Below are 17593 nucleotides of genomic sequence, written 5' to 3' on the forward strand. Positions count from 1 at the left end.
AGGGTTTTATGGAAGATGATTCTGAATATAATTACTAGTTTGACCACTTCAAATGCTCTAATCTTCTATGGAATCCAAATGACTGAAATCAGTCGTTTTTAATCCATGAGAGGGAGAGAGAGAGACAAACACACACACACACACACACACACACACACACACACACACACACACACACACACACACACACACACACACACACACACACACACACACACACACACACACACACACGCAGAGAGAGAGAGAGAGAGACAGACAGACAGACAGACAGACAGACAGACAGACAGACAGACAGACAGACAGACAGACAGACAGACAGACAGACAGACAGACAGACAGACAGACAGACAGAATGCTTTGTGGAGATCAAAGCATTGACAGGCATGCTAGATTAGCCTTTTCCTTCCTCACACTAGGACACAGGAAACGGACAAAAACAGACAAACAAACGAACAAACACATTGACCTGCTGGGACCACAAGGTTGAACTTCAACTACAAATACCCCACAAATCCTTTTTACGACGTTAAACTTAACTCTGATAGTGTTCGCATGGAACCAAATGGACCCGTCCATTTGGTTCCATTGAGAAAAAATAGGAGAAAAAAGGGAAATATAAAGCCTGTGGTTAAAAAGAGCATGGAACTGGCTGATGGATATAATTAGTTTTCCATTACAAGCAGGAATTGTGTGAAGAGAGAAGGTGAGTGGAAATGGTTAAACAGCAGTTTGGGGGGGGTCAATCAATGAATGTTAGTAGAAGGCCGTTCACAACATAATCACCTAATGACAATTATTTGAGATAATCGCATTTTTTTTTTGAATAATCGTGATAATCGTCATAATTATTTTCATGTTAATATTTTTCATATATTTTCAAACATTTTCAAAATTAGTGGAAATAGCAGATCTACAAGCTGAGTGTGTAGATCGGCTATATCCACTATGTGTTAATGTTTATTAAGTTATTAAATATGTACCTTATTTGTCATATCTGCCCTGTGTAACTTTAGTTGACGAAGCCTAAAAGTCTGACAGACACAGACTGCACTGCAAGATCCAGATGTATTGTATGTATATTGAATTCATGGATATTGTTTTGTTTTTGTCGCATTCCTAAGACAATCATTTGATGACCGGCAGCGGTTCCGGTAGGAGACACAAAGAGTCTCCTTTGTCTTCTACCGGAACCGCTGCTTACCGGTCCGCTGGTCATCAAATTATTGGCTTAGGAATGCGACAAAAACTAAAAAATATCCATGAGGGTGACTAATCCCTTTAAGTAGGGCTTTCATATGTAGCTCTTCTCCCATGCAGGCAGGGATCTGTGGAAGGTGGTTGGCTGTACCGGGTACAGTTGAAGCACTTTGAGTTGATTCATATTTCATGACACAGTGAATTATGTTCAGGGAAACACCACTCAGCACAAACTAAATTATGTACAACATTTCTTATTATATAACACTGTCAAATAGGAACTCCCCTTTGGAACACACTAAGGTTCACCGCTGTGATAACCCATAAGCCACCGCTGCTATGTGTGATGAAATGGTTCCATATCTACAGTAGCATCTTCTTTGGTGTGTCAGTGCATTGGAGAGGACCTTCATCCTCTCCAGTCCCCGGAGAGGAGAACCGGCTGTTTAAAAGGGAATGTATGTCATCGTTCTCATTGTCTCTGTTTCAAACACAGAAACAAGGATAAAACGCCCGCAGGGAAATTATCGTCTCCTCCTCCTCCTCCTTCTCCTCTCATCGCTGTGTTCTGTCACTCTCTCTCTCGGAGGTTTCTGTCGGGCAGAAACCTCTTATCTCCATATTTAACTTGTTGTGGCCCTACTTGATCATACTACAGCGTCACACAAAAGCATCAAAAGTAGTAGATCTACAAGCTCTTCGAGCTTGTAGATCTGCTACTTTTGCTAATTTTGAATATGAATGCTGAAAAGTAACAGTTTTGGACATATGAGGTTTCCACCCGACAGAGACGATATTGTATTGTACAGAAACACTTTTCCGTAGCTTTTAAACAAGACACCATATGAATAAGTGCTGAATATGTATTTTCTAATAAATATTCCTATTCAAGGCTACCGGTGTATGCATTAGCATTATTACTTTTAAATGCTTTATTTCAACTTTGAAATTGCTCTACAAATTAAGTGTGGGGTCACCAAAAACAAGGTCTCCCTTCCTGGTATAAAAACGTTTGAGAACCCCCACATGTTTGCTTTTGTTTGTCACACAGTAGAGTTAATTTAACTCTACAGTGTGATCTCTGAGGTACGGAACTGTTAGGGTCCATTTGGATCCATTTGTACACTCTCTGAGTTACATTAAGTGCCAAGCCCGAGTTATCCCGAGTTTTATGGTTATACCCTCAGTGCCAGAACGAGAAATCCCGAGTTTTAATTTTTTTTTTTTTTTTTTTAAAGTGTTCAGAACAGAACCCAAGATATCATTATCTGAAGATTTGCAGCTCCATCCACTCTTTGTTTAACCTATAACTGAAAAAGGCTGTATCTCGCTTCCTAAGCACTTTTTTTTTTCTTTGAAAAAACAAAAAACAAATCTGGCAAAGTTCGCAATATTTTTTTTATTTTATTGGCAGTGAAAGAGTTAACACACAGGATATTACTGTGCACATAAATTAAATCATCACTGTACTGAAAGCAGCCACGATGTCTCATTCATTCATAAACTACATATCATCCTCCTCCCAAAGTTCCCATCACAGCTATCAATCAGTTATATAATATGTTACCGATTAATAAATCGGGTCTGGTAAACTTTAAAAATGAGCACAACCAATCATTCATTCATATAACTGGAACACGCAGGCGCACCTGCACACACGCAGGCACGCACGCACACGCACGCACACGCACGCACGCACGCACGCACGCACGCACGCACGCACGCACGCACGCACGCACGCACGCACGCACGCACGCACGCACGCACGCACGCACGCACGCACGCACGCACGCACGCACGCACGCACGCACGCACGCACGCACGCACGCACGCAAACTCACACACACACACACACACACACACACACACACACACACACACACACACACACACACACACACACACACACACACACACACACACACACACACACACACACAGTAAGTGACCACTTCGGTCACTCATGAGTCAGAGGCAGAGCACTGCAGTGAAGGCAGATAATCAGAGCATGAAATGTGAATGATATAACAGACGATCAAAGCAGCTTCATAAATCCTGCACACAGACACAACAGGTCAACACCAGCCGTCTGATATCAGACCAGATGGTCTGGAAGCCCCCGTCAGCCAGATAAACAAGTGTTTCTCAACCTTTGTCATTTCAAGGACCCCCAGTTTGACATGCATTAGGCCCACAGACCCCCATTTTTATCTCCGGTACCCCAATCTATACTGTAAGATCCTCAATGCTTATTTAACTCTGAGAGCGTAAAAAAGCAACCAAATGAACCCGTAAGGGTCTCAGTACTCTCAGAGTGTACAAATGCAACTGTTTTTGTTCATTTGCTTTTAACTCTCCCTCAAAAGGCTGTGTGTTTTGCCAGTCCACAATTGTACATAAGAATTTGCTCTTAGTTTGTCTTGTGGGGAAAGCGTCTGTGTCACTTTAGATTTTACAAGAGTCTACAAGAATGTCTACAACAAGAATGTTCAGCTTGTAGATCTGCTATTTTTGAATAGCCAATTAAAAAATAGCAGATCTACAAGCTGGACATTCTTGAAAAATCTTGAAAGTGTGAGAACTACTGATTCAGAAAGCATTTTTTGAATCGGCCTCAGGTTTAATGGGTTAAATAGGTAAAAAAAAAAAAAAAAAAAAGAGTTACAGACCCATAAGGGTCCAACGTTTTGGTTGCATTTGTACACAGAGAGTTACAGGACCCGTAAAGTATCCATTTAGGACCCCTTGGTGGTCCCCGGGCCTCAGGTTTGGAAGCAGTGAGCTAAACGATGCCAGCCACAGAGTCCCTCTTATGTAACCACAGCACAGTCCAGCTGACATGAAGCGACAGTAATCTGCTCCACAGCGGAACACAGCCTCCACACAGGGACAGAGTGACATCGTTTTACATTGCACTGCTGAGGGGAAAGCACACCCACCTATCTACAGTGCTGGAGGAAGTACTCAGATATTTTACCTAAGTAAAAGTAGCAATACCACAATATAGAAATAATAAAAAATAATAAAATAAGTAAAAGGCCTGTGTTCAAAATGCTACTTGAGTAAAAGTACAAAAGTATTGGCATCAAAATATACTTAAAGTACCAAAAGTAGAAGTACTAATTTTTTTTGAAAATAGCAGATCTACAAGATCACAATGCGTCGCGATTGTGAGCTAGTAGATCGGCTATTTCCAAATAGTCCAAGTATAAAATAGGGCTATAATGGTTAATGTATGTTTTATAATGCAATAATTTATATCTACAAAGTAGCTAGTAACTAAAGTTTTCAAATAATTGTAGTGGAGTAAAAGTACAATATTGTCCACAGAGATGTAGTGGAGTAAAAGTAAAAGTATTGAAAATTGGAAATACTCCAGTAAAGTACCTCAACATTGTATTTAAGTACAGTACTTGAGTAAATGTACTTAGTTACTTTACACCACTGCTTATCTAAGCTTTGATTTTGATAATTTACAATGAACAATTAGCAGACGCTCTCATCCAGAGAGACTCACAAGCAGAGTAAGCATGAACCCTAGCCAATAAATCAAGGTAAATAATCACTTAAATAGAGTGCAGAGGGACCAACGTAGTGCCTCAAAGAAACTAGGATACCAGGTAAACAATTAACCTATAGCGCCTGTTAAACAGCATCCAGCATCTAAATAACATTCTGTACATTTGAAAACTATAGGATACCAGGCAAGCAATGAACCTAGCATCGGTCTAAACAACACAACAAACACATGCTCTTTTTCATTTATGTTCTGTCGTACTTTGGAAGCAACAAGGCTACAACAGTATGAGCTCAGCCCGGGGTGAAGATATGACATCACTGACATGTCATGTCTGGTCTGAACGAGACGGACAGAGTGACTTACAAGCACAGAGATGCATCTATGAACCAATCAACAGGCTTCCCCCGGTCCGGGACGCAGCATCCGAGACGCACGCTTCCTCCATATGAGGACTGACTGGCTGACTGACTGACTGACTGACTGACTGACTGACTGACTGACTGACTGACTGACTGAATGACGGACGGACGGACGGACGGACGGACGGACGGACGGACGGACGGACGGACGGACGGACAGAAGCAGTCGTCCACAGCGGTCAACAAGTCAGTGTGGGCTGGGCTGAAACTACGACACAAACAGCAGATGACAGGACGTGTGTGTGAGGAGAGATCCAGTGTGTGTGTGTGTGGTGGGGGGGGGGGGGTAGAGAGAGAGAGAGAGAGAGAGAGAGAGAGAGATGGAGAGGGGGGGCGGGCAACCTCAGATGGAATGCAGCTCTGAGCATCTTTTCTCTCTCCCTCCCATCCTCACATCCTCTCTCTCTCTCTCTCTCTCTCTCTCTCTCTCTCTCTCTCTCTCTCTCTCTCTCTCTCTCTCTCTGCTCTCTCTCTCTCTCTCTCTCTCTCTCTCTCCAGTATAAGTGCTGTCTCACTGCAGCACTAGGAGCATGTGCGGCACGGTGAGCTGCTATTGGCCGACGGACAGAACGAAGCCTTGCTGGTACCCTCTGTGTGTGTGTGTGTGTGTGTGTGTGTGTGTGTGTGTGTGTGTGTGTGTGTGTGTGTGTGTGTGTGTGTGTGTGTGTGTGTGTGTGTGTGTGTGTGTGTGTGTGTGTGTGTGCGTGCATGCATGCTCGCACATGTGTGTATGTGTGTGTGTGTGTGTGTGTGTGTGTGTGTGTGCGTGCGTGCGTGTGGGGTACCATCCTGCTGACTCACTGAACGTGTGAATGTGCATTGATGAGAACGCCAAAAGACAGAGAGGGAGGGAGGAGGAGAGAGGGACAGAGAGAGAGAGAAAGGGGGGAAAGAACAAGTGTAAGAGGGATGGAGGATAAGAGAGGGAGAACACTAAATAGATGGAAAGAAAGAGTGAGAGAGCGATAGAGAGATGGGGAAAGAAAGAGAGAGGAAGAGGAAGGAGGGGGGAGACTGGGATCAGGGTTTGATTTGTTGGAAAAAAACAGGGGGGGGGGGGCATTTTCCTAACCACTGAAGTCCTATGCTTCTTCATATGACAAATAACATACATGCTGTACAGTAGCAGATACAAGCTCAGAGGGGGATATCAAAAGCAGAGGCAGAGGCATGGACCCCCCCCCAAAGCAAATCCAGGCCTGAATGGAATCTATAGAGCACTGAGTGAAAGAAAGTGGGAGAGAAAGAGATAAATATGGAGGGGAAACAACACAGTACTGTGCCAACTATAACCACAGACACTCTAACAGATAGATGGACCTTTATTGATCCCGCGGGGGACATTCAGTTGCCATGGCTTTACAGCAGCTACAGGACAGATACTCCTATTAAAATGGCCTAGAGCAGGGCACCAGGGCACAAACGTAACATCCGGACTTGCAAGGCAGCGCACAGTTGCTCAAAACCGGGCATAAACACTGTTCAGGGTGTCTGCCATGAGAACAGTCACACCAAGGGCCCCAAGGAGGGCCCAAGGGGCCACAGGCGCACCGTTGCAACAATCCGCACCAAATTTGGCACAAACACTGTTCAGGGGTCTATCATGAGAAATATTCACACACACAAAAACTAAATTGCACACATAGGAACCCCAGGAGCCAGAAGTTTAACACTTCAAATGGCCATAACTCTGTGGCCATCGCTCTGATCAGCGCAACATGGGACAACATGACGTAAATGCACAGGATCTGTGTCGACCGATGGACTTTAAACTGTCGTATCACACAGAGGACCCGAGGGTGTGACAAAAGGAGAGGAGAAACATTAACCTCAAATGTCCTGAATGAGGCCTTTATACTTCTTGCATCCAGTCACATTGTGTGAACGCCACAGGGCTCTGAGAGGATGCATGAAAAGAAGAATCCATCTCCTCTATAGTCAGTGGCATGGTTTCTTCATAGAGTGTGAAGGAGAGCTATGTTGACCGTAGGATGACCCTCCTCCTCTTCCGGAAACAGACACAATGCACAGAATAATGACTAACCCCAGACTAGATGGACAGAATAGTGTGTCTGTCTTTCACCTTGTATAACGTTTTGATGTCCTCACAAGTAGTAATTGTGTGTGTGTGTGTGTGTGTGTGTGTGTGTGTGTGTGTGTGTGTGTGTGTGTGTGTGTGTGTGTGTGTGTGTGTGTGTGTGTGTGTGTGTGTGTGTGTGTGTGTGTGTGTGTGTGTGTGTGTGTGTCACGCTCAGAGAGAGAGAGAGAGAGAGAGAGAGAGAAGGGAGGGAGAGAGATGGAAATATCTCACTCCATAGAAAAGACTTGCAGAGACCCATGAAACGTCTCCCTGTTGTGTGAAGACACAGACAGTCCTTAACAACAGACCATGGACAGCTAATATGTGTGCAGTTTGTGAACGCAGCTTTACTAATCAATGGGTTTTCAGTGGTAAAGCTGCACTATACAGACTCACTGCTTGTGTTCATGTCCCGGTGTGGCACTAGCAGCAATGCATTGTGAGCTTGTAGATCTGCTATTTATTTTTTAAAGATTTTGACAAAGAACTTGTGAACTGGGACATTCTGCATAATGAGTACTTTTACTTTCAGTACTGTAGGTATATTTTGATGCCCGTGCATCTGTACTTTTACTAAGTAATATTATGAATACAGGACCTTTACTTGTAAAGGAATATTCTTCATTGTGTTATTGCTACTTTTAATTCAGTAAAAGGTACTTCTTCCACCACTTTGGACTGCAACATCAAACACAGGTCAAGTCATCCAGCTAAAAAGAACAATAGTATGGCAGAGAGTTCAGAAACCTGAGCAGCCACAGAGAGAGTTACTGGAAAAACCAAGCCATTTTAAAAGCCCTCTATGGAAATACTTGTGTTTTTTGGGTCAGTAAACAGCAACATGTAAGCTACAGATGAAATACCATTCAACAAGTGCAAGATGACTTCTCCCTGTGCTGTGACCTTGTCGTGGTGGAGAGGCTTGGGTGCTTCTATGACCCTGAGAGCTATGCTGGGGGGAGCCTTGGGCTCCTGGCAGGTCTAACCATACCAGACAGGTCTTGGGTGAGGAGTGAGACGAAAGGCAGCACACTGGCCCTCCAGGTTGGGGGTTGGGCGTGGCGCTAACAATGCCACCCCGTAAAACAACTTATCGTTACAGAAACTACAATGAACAATCCTATTGACATCAGGCCCATAGTAGACCCCGGCTACCCTAATTCTTTGGGTGGCAGCATGACCACTCCTGATGAAAGCCGGAAGGAAGTCAGGAGTGTGAAAAAGGGCCTACTGGGGCCTAAAACCATGATCCGCATTGGAGCATGGAACGTCCGAACCATGTATGAGACCACCAAGACAGCACAAGTCCTCAGTGAGATGAAGAGGTACCACCTGGACATCCTGGGGATAAGTGAAAGTCACTGGACTGGCTCCGGACGTCAAGTCCTGCATGATGGGTCTGTCATCCTCCATTCGGGCCATGAGAACTACCACACACATGGTGTAGCCATCCTAATATCCAAGGAGAAAGCCAAAACCTTGCTGGAGTGGGAACCAGTAAGTGAGAGGCTGATCCGAGTACGCCTCCGTACTCAAAGTTCTGTAAACTCACCATCTTACAGTGCTACGCACCAACCAACGAGGCTGAGGAGGAGGTCAAAGAAGACTGGTATGAACAACTACAAACGGCGGTTTCAAAGGTACCCCAACATGACATGCTTCTCTTAACTGGTGACATGAATGCCAAAGTGGGAACCGACAACTCCAATTATGAGAGGGCAATGGGCAGGCACGGATGTGGCGAAAGAAACGACAATGGTGAACGCCTTGCCGATCTCTGCATGAGTAACAACTTGGTCATCGGCGGTACCATCTTCCCACACAAGAACATCCATAAGCTCACATGGAAGTCACCTGATGGTAGGACCATCAACCAAATTGACCACATTATCATAAATGGTAAATGGCGCAGGTCACTTCAGGATGTTAGAGCTTATCGGGGAGCAGATGCCTTTAGCGACCACTACCTAATCGCTGCCACCATCAAACTCAAGTTGAAGAAGTCAATCCCACAAGGCCACCGGCAGAAGAAACTGGACATTGCAAAACTCCAGTATCCAAAGAAAAACAAGGAGTTCGTGGTGGAACTCAGAAACCGCTTCAGCACACTAGAGGCTTCCTCAGAAGAAGAAGAACCCACCATAAACAGTAAATGGAAGGTCATCAAAACCATATATTCTGAAACAGCACAAAAGGTCCTGGGCTTCAAACAGAAGGGGGCCAAAGAATGGATATCGGCTAACACTTGGCAGAAAATTGAAGAGAGAAAGCAGTTGAAGGCAAAGGCTCTGAACACCAAGTCCCAACGACTCCTTGAGAAAGCCAACATGTCCTATAAAAACAAGGACAAAGAGGTGAAGAGGAGTGCCAGGAGAGACAAGAGGGTCTTTGTTGAACACCTGGCAAGTGAAGCAGAGAAGGCTGCAGCCTATGGAAATCTGGGCACAGTGTACAAGATCACCAAGCGACTCTGCGGCAAATGTACAAACCAAACTACCCAAGTCAGGGACAAGAATGGCAACATCTGTACATCAGAGCGCGAACAAGCAGCTAGATGGGTCCAACACTTCCAGGAAGTACTCAACCTCCCTGAGCCAGAAGAACCAGCCAACATCACAACAACAGATGATATCCTGGAAATCAACATCAACCCCCCTGACTCTGCTGAGGTTAAAGCCGCCATCCTAACCCTAAAGAGTGGCAAAGCATGTGGCATTGATGCCATCCATGCTGAGATGCTGAAGGCAGACGTCCCTACATCAACTCGAGTGCTGACGGACCTCTTCCAAAACATTTGGAACAGTGACACCATCCCTGAAGACTGGTCCAAAGGTCTTATTGTCAAAATCCCCAAGAAGGGCGACACCAAGAACTGCGACAACTGGCGTGGAATCACACTATTATCAATTCCAAGCAAGGTGTTCTGCAGAGTCCTTCTCAACAGGATGGAGACTGCCATTGACGGCAGGCTTAGACAGGAGCAAGCAGGCTTCAGGAAGGGAAGAGGATGTATGGACCAAATCTTTGCGCTGCGAAACATAATAGAGCAGTGCCTGGAATGGAACACACCCCTCTTCATCAACTTCGTGGATTTCAGGAAGGCCTTCGACAGTGTCCACCGAAACACCCTCTGGAAGATACTGCACTCCTATGGAATACCATCAAAGATCATCTCCATCATAAAAACATTCTATGAACAGTTTGAGTGTAGTGTCATCCTCGGAAGTAACCTCTTGTAATGATCATGACACTGGATGAGATCGCAGCATATGAACACAGGACGTAATTATCTCATAAACCATATAAATATAATTTATGAATCAATTACAATATAATAATACATACATATAGATATATATATATATATTATTATTATTGAAACTTACGTCACTGTAATGTAACGTGAGTTCTTGGGACAGGTTTATATAAATGTCATTTTAATCAGAGAGAGATAATCTTTAACTGGTTGGACAAAAGACACCAAACATCATTACTTTCCATTACAATAAAATTGGGTTTATTCAGACTTCACCGTTACAAGTATTTATAAAGCAACGCTTGGGAAACAGAAACTTATGTTGTGTATGGAGTTAATGTGGGGAGATAAGAAAACAGGAGAGAGAAAAAGTCACAGAGAGTAAAAGAAGGAATCGCATTGGGGATGCATTATTGTAAAACCTTCTGAGCTATGCTCAACTATAACAGATATTCTCTTGTAAACACAGTAACGTCGCCTTAAGATTAATGCACAAATCAAAATGGTTCAACACACCTTTAGACCCTGGATAGGGGCCTGAGTCCGGAGACTCTGGATTTCGGGAGAAAGGTACACAGGCGCGCTTTAAAGCCCAACTTGGCACTGGTTCTAGCGAGTGGTCTCAGAGTTCGGGAATCTCAGTGCAAAGGCAATACTGAGTTGGCGTCGACGGTGGCGGAGGCCGGGTCGCCGAGTTGACCGCGGTGATGTCCTCTTGGAGAAGGGCGCACTGGTGCTCTTTCGGTGCTCGCTGCCGCGGGTAGACGAGAGTGAGGCCGTGGTAGGCCTCCGTGCTACGGGGACTTGTGTGTCCCTTGGATCGCGTCGTTGGTTGGATGGAGCCGACAGGAGGTCCCGTGTTGAAGAGCCCTAGGAAGGCTGGTTAACCCTCCTCGTCCTTGGTTGGTGATGGGAGAGCCAGGGAGATCATCCCTTGGCGGCTTTGAGCTAAGAGTAGTGTTTGTGAGGAGCCTTTATGCCCCTAGATTTCTTTGAAGTGGTCAAATGTCATTACTATGCTAATTCCTTTATCTGCTGTGGGATTGCTGACTCTGAGTCACGGGGAGGGGAAGCAGACCCTTCAGTGGATTTTATGACCCAGGTCAGCCATGGGCCCCCCTTGGGTCGTGCCCCGGTCACTTCTAAACACCAGGCATACATTTGGAAATACCGCATAGTAATACATTTTCACATTATTGTCCCTTATTGTCCACATGTCTCTCCATGAGGTCACGTGTAATGTCTTCTTTGTGGTGAAAACATAATTTTCCATGCGCTCAAAAAGAGGGAGAAAGGGTGAGAGAGAGAGGGGGGGGAAGTTGTCTGTGTGGGTGTGTGTGTGTGTGTGTGTGTGTGTGTGTGGGTCACAAAGGACAATGCCTTTTTCACCCCCCCCCTCTGTGTGAAGGTGAGGAGCGTCTGTCTGCCTGATCTCCAAGGCTTGTCTTCTTGCCAGATCTGCCGTTCCTTCCTGGTTGTCATCTTTGATGTCAGGATGGGGGAGAGATAATGGGAAATTCCAAACAGCTCTTTGGTGAGCAGTCTGGATTTTATGGTTTGTCCGCAACGTCTCTCGCTGTTATCACTGTGTCGATTACACTCTCTGAGTGGTTTCCTGTGCAGTCCGGAGTGAGACAGGGGTGCATCATCTCTCCTATCCTCTTCCTTGCCGCCATAGACTGGATTACCACCAACACCACAGCTGACAGACCCAGAGGCATCCAATGGACTCTATTCTCCCAGCTGGAAGATCTTGACTTCGCTGACGATCTTGCTCTCCTATCAACCAACCACAACAACATGCAGGCTAAAACTGACAGGCTTAACAACTTTGCCAGACAGGTCGGACTCAGTATCAACATCTCCAAAACACAAGTGTTGTGTGTCAACACCATCCCCACAGGACCCGTCCTGGTTGATGAGGAACCACTTGCGTTTGTGGAAGATTTCACTTATCTGGGCAGCCTCCTCAGTAAGGACAGCGGGGCATCAAAAGACATTAAGGCAAGGCTGGGAAAGGCTCAGGGTGCCTTCTCCCAACTCCGTTCAATCTGGAGATCAAAGCAGTACAGTCTTAAAACCAAGATGCTCCTATACAACAGCAATGTCAAGTCTGTTCTGCTGTATGGTTCCGAGAGCTGGCGAGTGGTCAAAACAGACATGAGGAAAATGGAAGTGTTCCACAACAGATGCCTCCGACGAATATGCCAGATCTTTTGGCCTAATAAAATCTCCAATATTGAACTGTACAAACATACAAGGAGCCGGAGCATCACCAAGGATATTACACACAGACGCCTGAGATGGCTGGGACATGTGCTGAGGATGGAGCAGGACCACATCACAAAGGTTGCCTTAAAATGGACACCACCAGGCAAAAGAAAACCTGGGAGGCCCAAAACCACCTGGCGCAGAACTGTGACACAAGAGTTGGAACAGATGAACCTGTCATGGGGAGAGGCGCAACATGCTGCCAGGGACCGAATGCAATGGAGAGCGCTCATTGAAGCCTTATGTCCCATTGGGGACGAAGAGGAGTAAGTAAGTAAGTAAGTGCAAGATGAGGACAAATCTCCAAAACATGCACACTGATGAGTTTCTGCCCACACAGAAATCAAGAGCCTCGATTCAGTATACGATGTCACATGCACAGTGCACACACGCACACACACACACACACGCACAAAACTTGTTGTTCTGAAGAAGAACGCTGTGTCCTCCATATCAATAATACTTAGAGTGGGTGTGAAAAGATCAGATTATACACATCCAGTACATGCATTCATCTGCTTACACGAAACACACGTCATGTCACAACACACACACACACACACACACACACACACACACACACACACACACACACACACACACACACACACACACACACACACACACACACACACACACACACACACACACACACACTCTGAGCATTTAAACAACACCCTGGTACTGTAACCTATCCTCTGTGTTGTAGGGTACACACCCATGTAGTTAACGCATTACACACTGTTGAGGTCATTGTTGGTCTATTATTGTAACACACAACACTGTAAACATGGCAGCAAACTCAATAGGCAGTGATGGACAAAGAACTCCATCCCAGTGCCTGAGTCAAAGAGTACAGATACTACTGGTCAAATCAACATATCGTTGTTGTCGGGCAGAAACAGCAATGATATCTCCATATTTTTTTCGTAAATTGTTGCCCTACTTGATCATACCACAGCGTCACACAAAAGCATCAAAAGTAGCAGATCTACAATTTCGAAACGCGGCGCGAAGCGGCGTGTTTTGAGCTTGTAGATCTGCTACTTTTGATGCTTTTGAATTTGAATCCTGAAAAGTTTTGGACATATGAGGTTTCCACCCGACAGAGACAATAAATAATACAACACAACACTGTAATCATACCAGCAAACTCTACCAGCACATGACATGAATTAATCAGGCTCTTAATCATTCCAATTATAAACAAAAGAAACTAGACCTATGACGTTACACGACAAACCTCTACAAGCAAAACAACACACTTCTCAAGAAACAATGGAGAAGCAACCTTACTATTGTTGTAACACATTTCTACAATTCCACAACCAAAAGGTCATCTTTCTGCATAGCGATATTTGGACATGAAGTTAGATCCACAGAGACAAACATCGCTGACCTGTCCTTTACTTTAAACCATACATACATTATTTGACCGTCGGACACCGCCGCTCCTTTTTTCCCTAAACTTTTCTCAAAAACAGCCGATCTATAAGCTCCCCCGATCTATTTCCGTGGAATCATTGTGGGCACCTCAATGTTAAATTGGCAATTTGTTTCCAAAGTGTAAACAAACAAATAAAGAATTTGTCTGAAGTAATGCATAAATGTAAAGTATATACATGATTTGAACACGCTTAAACATTTGCCATTTAAGGCCTAATATTTCTACAACTACTACAAATTGCTACAACACCTGTGGATAGCCAGTCATTATGGGCATAAACTAGAAGTTGAAGGGTACATTTAGGTCTGATTATAATGTTCAAATCATGTATACTTTTACATGACTTGAGACCATTTTTCAAATTCTTTCTTCCTTTACATTTTGGAAAACAAATTGGCAATTTAACATTGAGTTGTCCACAATGTTTAGGTGGCAAGTCTTCCTGCATCCGTTTAAAGCACAGACCACATTAGAGCCATACACTCACCTGTGTGACAGACAGCAGAGATAGACAGTTCTACTAAGGTGTAGATGGTTCCATTATGATGGCTGGACTGGGCTGACACCAGCATGGCTGCTGCTGCTTCCCACTCTGTTCCCTCTCCATTCTGATACTGTATCTTTCTAGAGAACTGACCTCAGCTGTTTTTCCCGCCCAGTTCTCTGTCCCCATTTCACTCTCTCACTCTCTCTCTCTGTGTGTGTGTGTGTGCGTCTCTCTCTCCATTGTCTATTCTTTTCTCTCTCTCTCGTGTGTGTGTGTGTGTGTGTGTGTGTGTGTGTGTGTGTGTGTGTGTGTGTGTGTGTGTGTGTGTGTGTGTGTGTGTGTGTGTGTATGTGTATGTGTATGTGTGTGTGTGTGTGTTGATGTGCCGTGACAGACCTGTCACTCTTGGTTCAATAAACCCTAAAGTCCAGTTTATAGACGACATACACAGAAATTACCTTTTACATGCGCAAGGCATCTTTATTGACAAACAAGGGAGATTCCCTCTATACTATGTGAATAAAAGAACAGCAAATTAATGATATTAAAACAATACGACCTGATATATCACGAAGGCAATTCGCTCCACATCTAAGTCTGCATGCAAACAAGCGTTCGGTTGAGCGCCTGGAGAATTCTGAAGTTCTTATCTATTACATTCAGTATATCAACGCTGTGGCTATCAAGGCCTGTCTTCTGACTGCACTCTATAAAGTAAAGGTTGACGGCCCAAGGTTCCACAATGGACCATCAAGCCCTCCTTGGGTACGAATTTAGTACCCACAACAACACAAGATTAAACACTTAAACAGTACTTTATAGAAATTATCCACTTGCATAACATATTTCATGTTTAAAAAAATCAGGTCCCATTATTCTCTTTTTGAGTCATGTGAGCCGAGGAAAACCCTTTTCTTTGAAGGGGAAACTCTGAACTAGGCTGGGGCAGTCCCAAACCTACCATCTGGACATGAGCTCTTATTGGGGACAATTACATCATTTGATTCCATATTGCATTGCTAAACTTAGGGTCCCTCAGTGGGGCATTCCCACTGAGTTTTCCTTTACAAGCAACTATTCTAACATGTGTAATATATATATATTTAAAAAAAAAAATCATTTATCTTGTTCTCTGTGTGCATTTTTGGTTTCTTCTCCAATTCCTCTGGTTGAGGTGGTCACTTTTCCGAGCCCGGAGGAGGAGGTTCCGACAGAGCCCAAGACTAGGCCCCCCCCCCCAACCCATCCAGTGCCATTAACAAATGTACTTGGCACTGAATGAGCTAAGAGACGGAGGTCCCACTCCCGAGCCCCCGGGTCCGTACCCTCCTGGGGCCTGAGACCGGAGCCCCCCGTATTATACACAGGGGCCCCAACCCCCAAGCGCCAGTCAGATCCGTACCCTCCTTGAGGTCGAAAGTCGGGGCGTAGATATTGTGCAGGGGTGTTCTTCGTCAAGTTCAGCATTGGGGCCCAGGTGGCAATATAATGTTTCTGTGGTGTGTATTGGGATCACTCTGTCACTGCTCTCTTATCACTTGCCATTTGCGAAGGGCAAGACAGCCTATAAATACTGTGCCTAAAGCTGCCAGGGAGATCGCTACGATCAGATTATGTCCCCCAACATTACTATCAAAATCAAAATCAAAATTAATATGTATTCTGGGGTCGTTCAGTGGCCTTGGGCAGCATAGATGTACCCCATGAAACAATGGTATGTTCCTGTCTGGCTGAGAGTGATATTGGTACTACTCAAATTAAATGTGTAGTGTCCCTCCTTTATCTAAAAAAAATTTGGGTGGGGGTTTGATGGTGAGTCTTTGATCTCTATCATATTATTTCCCTCCTTGACCTGACACCCGGCAGGGCACACAGCATAGGAATGTGCAGAGGCCAGGGTGCCACCCTCCTTTACCTTTTTTTGACATACACAACAACACATACCATACACAAAATGTAATTGGAAACACAACAAAACAACTTTCCTGTGCTTTATGCACAGGTCAATTGACATTATTCTCGGGCTGTACAAGATTGTACAATTCTCTTCTGCAACCCATGACCTGTTTCAGAGAACACTTAAGGTTAACGACAGCATACCCAACCTTAATCACACCTTGGTCAATCAGTGGTCACATGGTAATTGAAATAAACGTTAGGTCAATGATGAGCAAGATGCTTGGATACATTTTACACCGCATGGTTGCTGATGTAAAGTATGACCTCTTTTGAAACCAAAACCCGGCATGTTCTCATAATGTAAACCAAACGCACTGACCATTAACATAAGAGGGAGATATTCTGAGCACCACACACAAACACCTCACTTCGCTGTATGTGAATCAAATCAAGCCAGAGCACAAAAGGAGCCAACACGCACACAGCATGTTTCCGTTCAGTTAACTAATTTGACATTGGCCTGTATAATTTAGTTTAATTTGAATATATATATAGTTTGATTGTGGCATTCTATTTAACACTACATATTACAACAGTTTCACTTCAATTTGGTTGTTTTCTCTGATTAAGCTATTATAGTTATTTTAGTCTATGATGTCACTATACATCAGATGTAATATTACATTACTACTGGTGAAATATTATTATGTGATCTTTTGAAACTTTAATCTATGCGAGTCAAAATCAGGTTTACTCTATAATATATTAGTGCAACTAATTGTTTGTTTGTTAACGCAGAAATACATTTGTTTTAATTTTTTTTATTGTGTCCTACCCAGAGCGATAGAAAATGTATTTGTTTACACATGTCGAGGCCCCAACAACAACGATTAGCAGTAAGTCAACCTTGCTTCAGATATTCCCACTTCTTGCTTAGAAAGTGTGTCCTTCTCCATGGCATAGTAGTTCCAGTGTCTGTAACAGATAAAAGTTTGTCAAAAGTCACGCAAGCTT

At 44.2% G+C, this 17593-nt stretch overlaps 1 protein-coding gene across 2 annotated transcripts in view; it reads right to left on the bottom strand.

Annotated features, from left to right (window-relative positions):
• trim2a (tripartite motif containing 2a) overlaps positions 1–17593 on the bottom strand; it is a 91246-nt gene that overhangs the window by 30867 nt on the left and 42786 nt on the right. The window lies entirely within an intron of this gene.

The sequence above is a fragment of the Gymnoscopelus braueri genome, assembly GCF_963280865.1.
Source record: "Gymnoscopelus braueri genome assembly, chromosome: 2".
Classification (NCBI taxonomy): Eukaryota; Metazoa; Chordata; class Actinopteri; order Myctophiformes; family Myctophidae; genus Gymnoscopelus; species Gymnoscopelus braueri.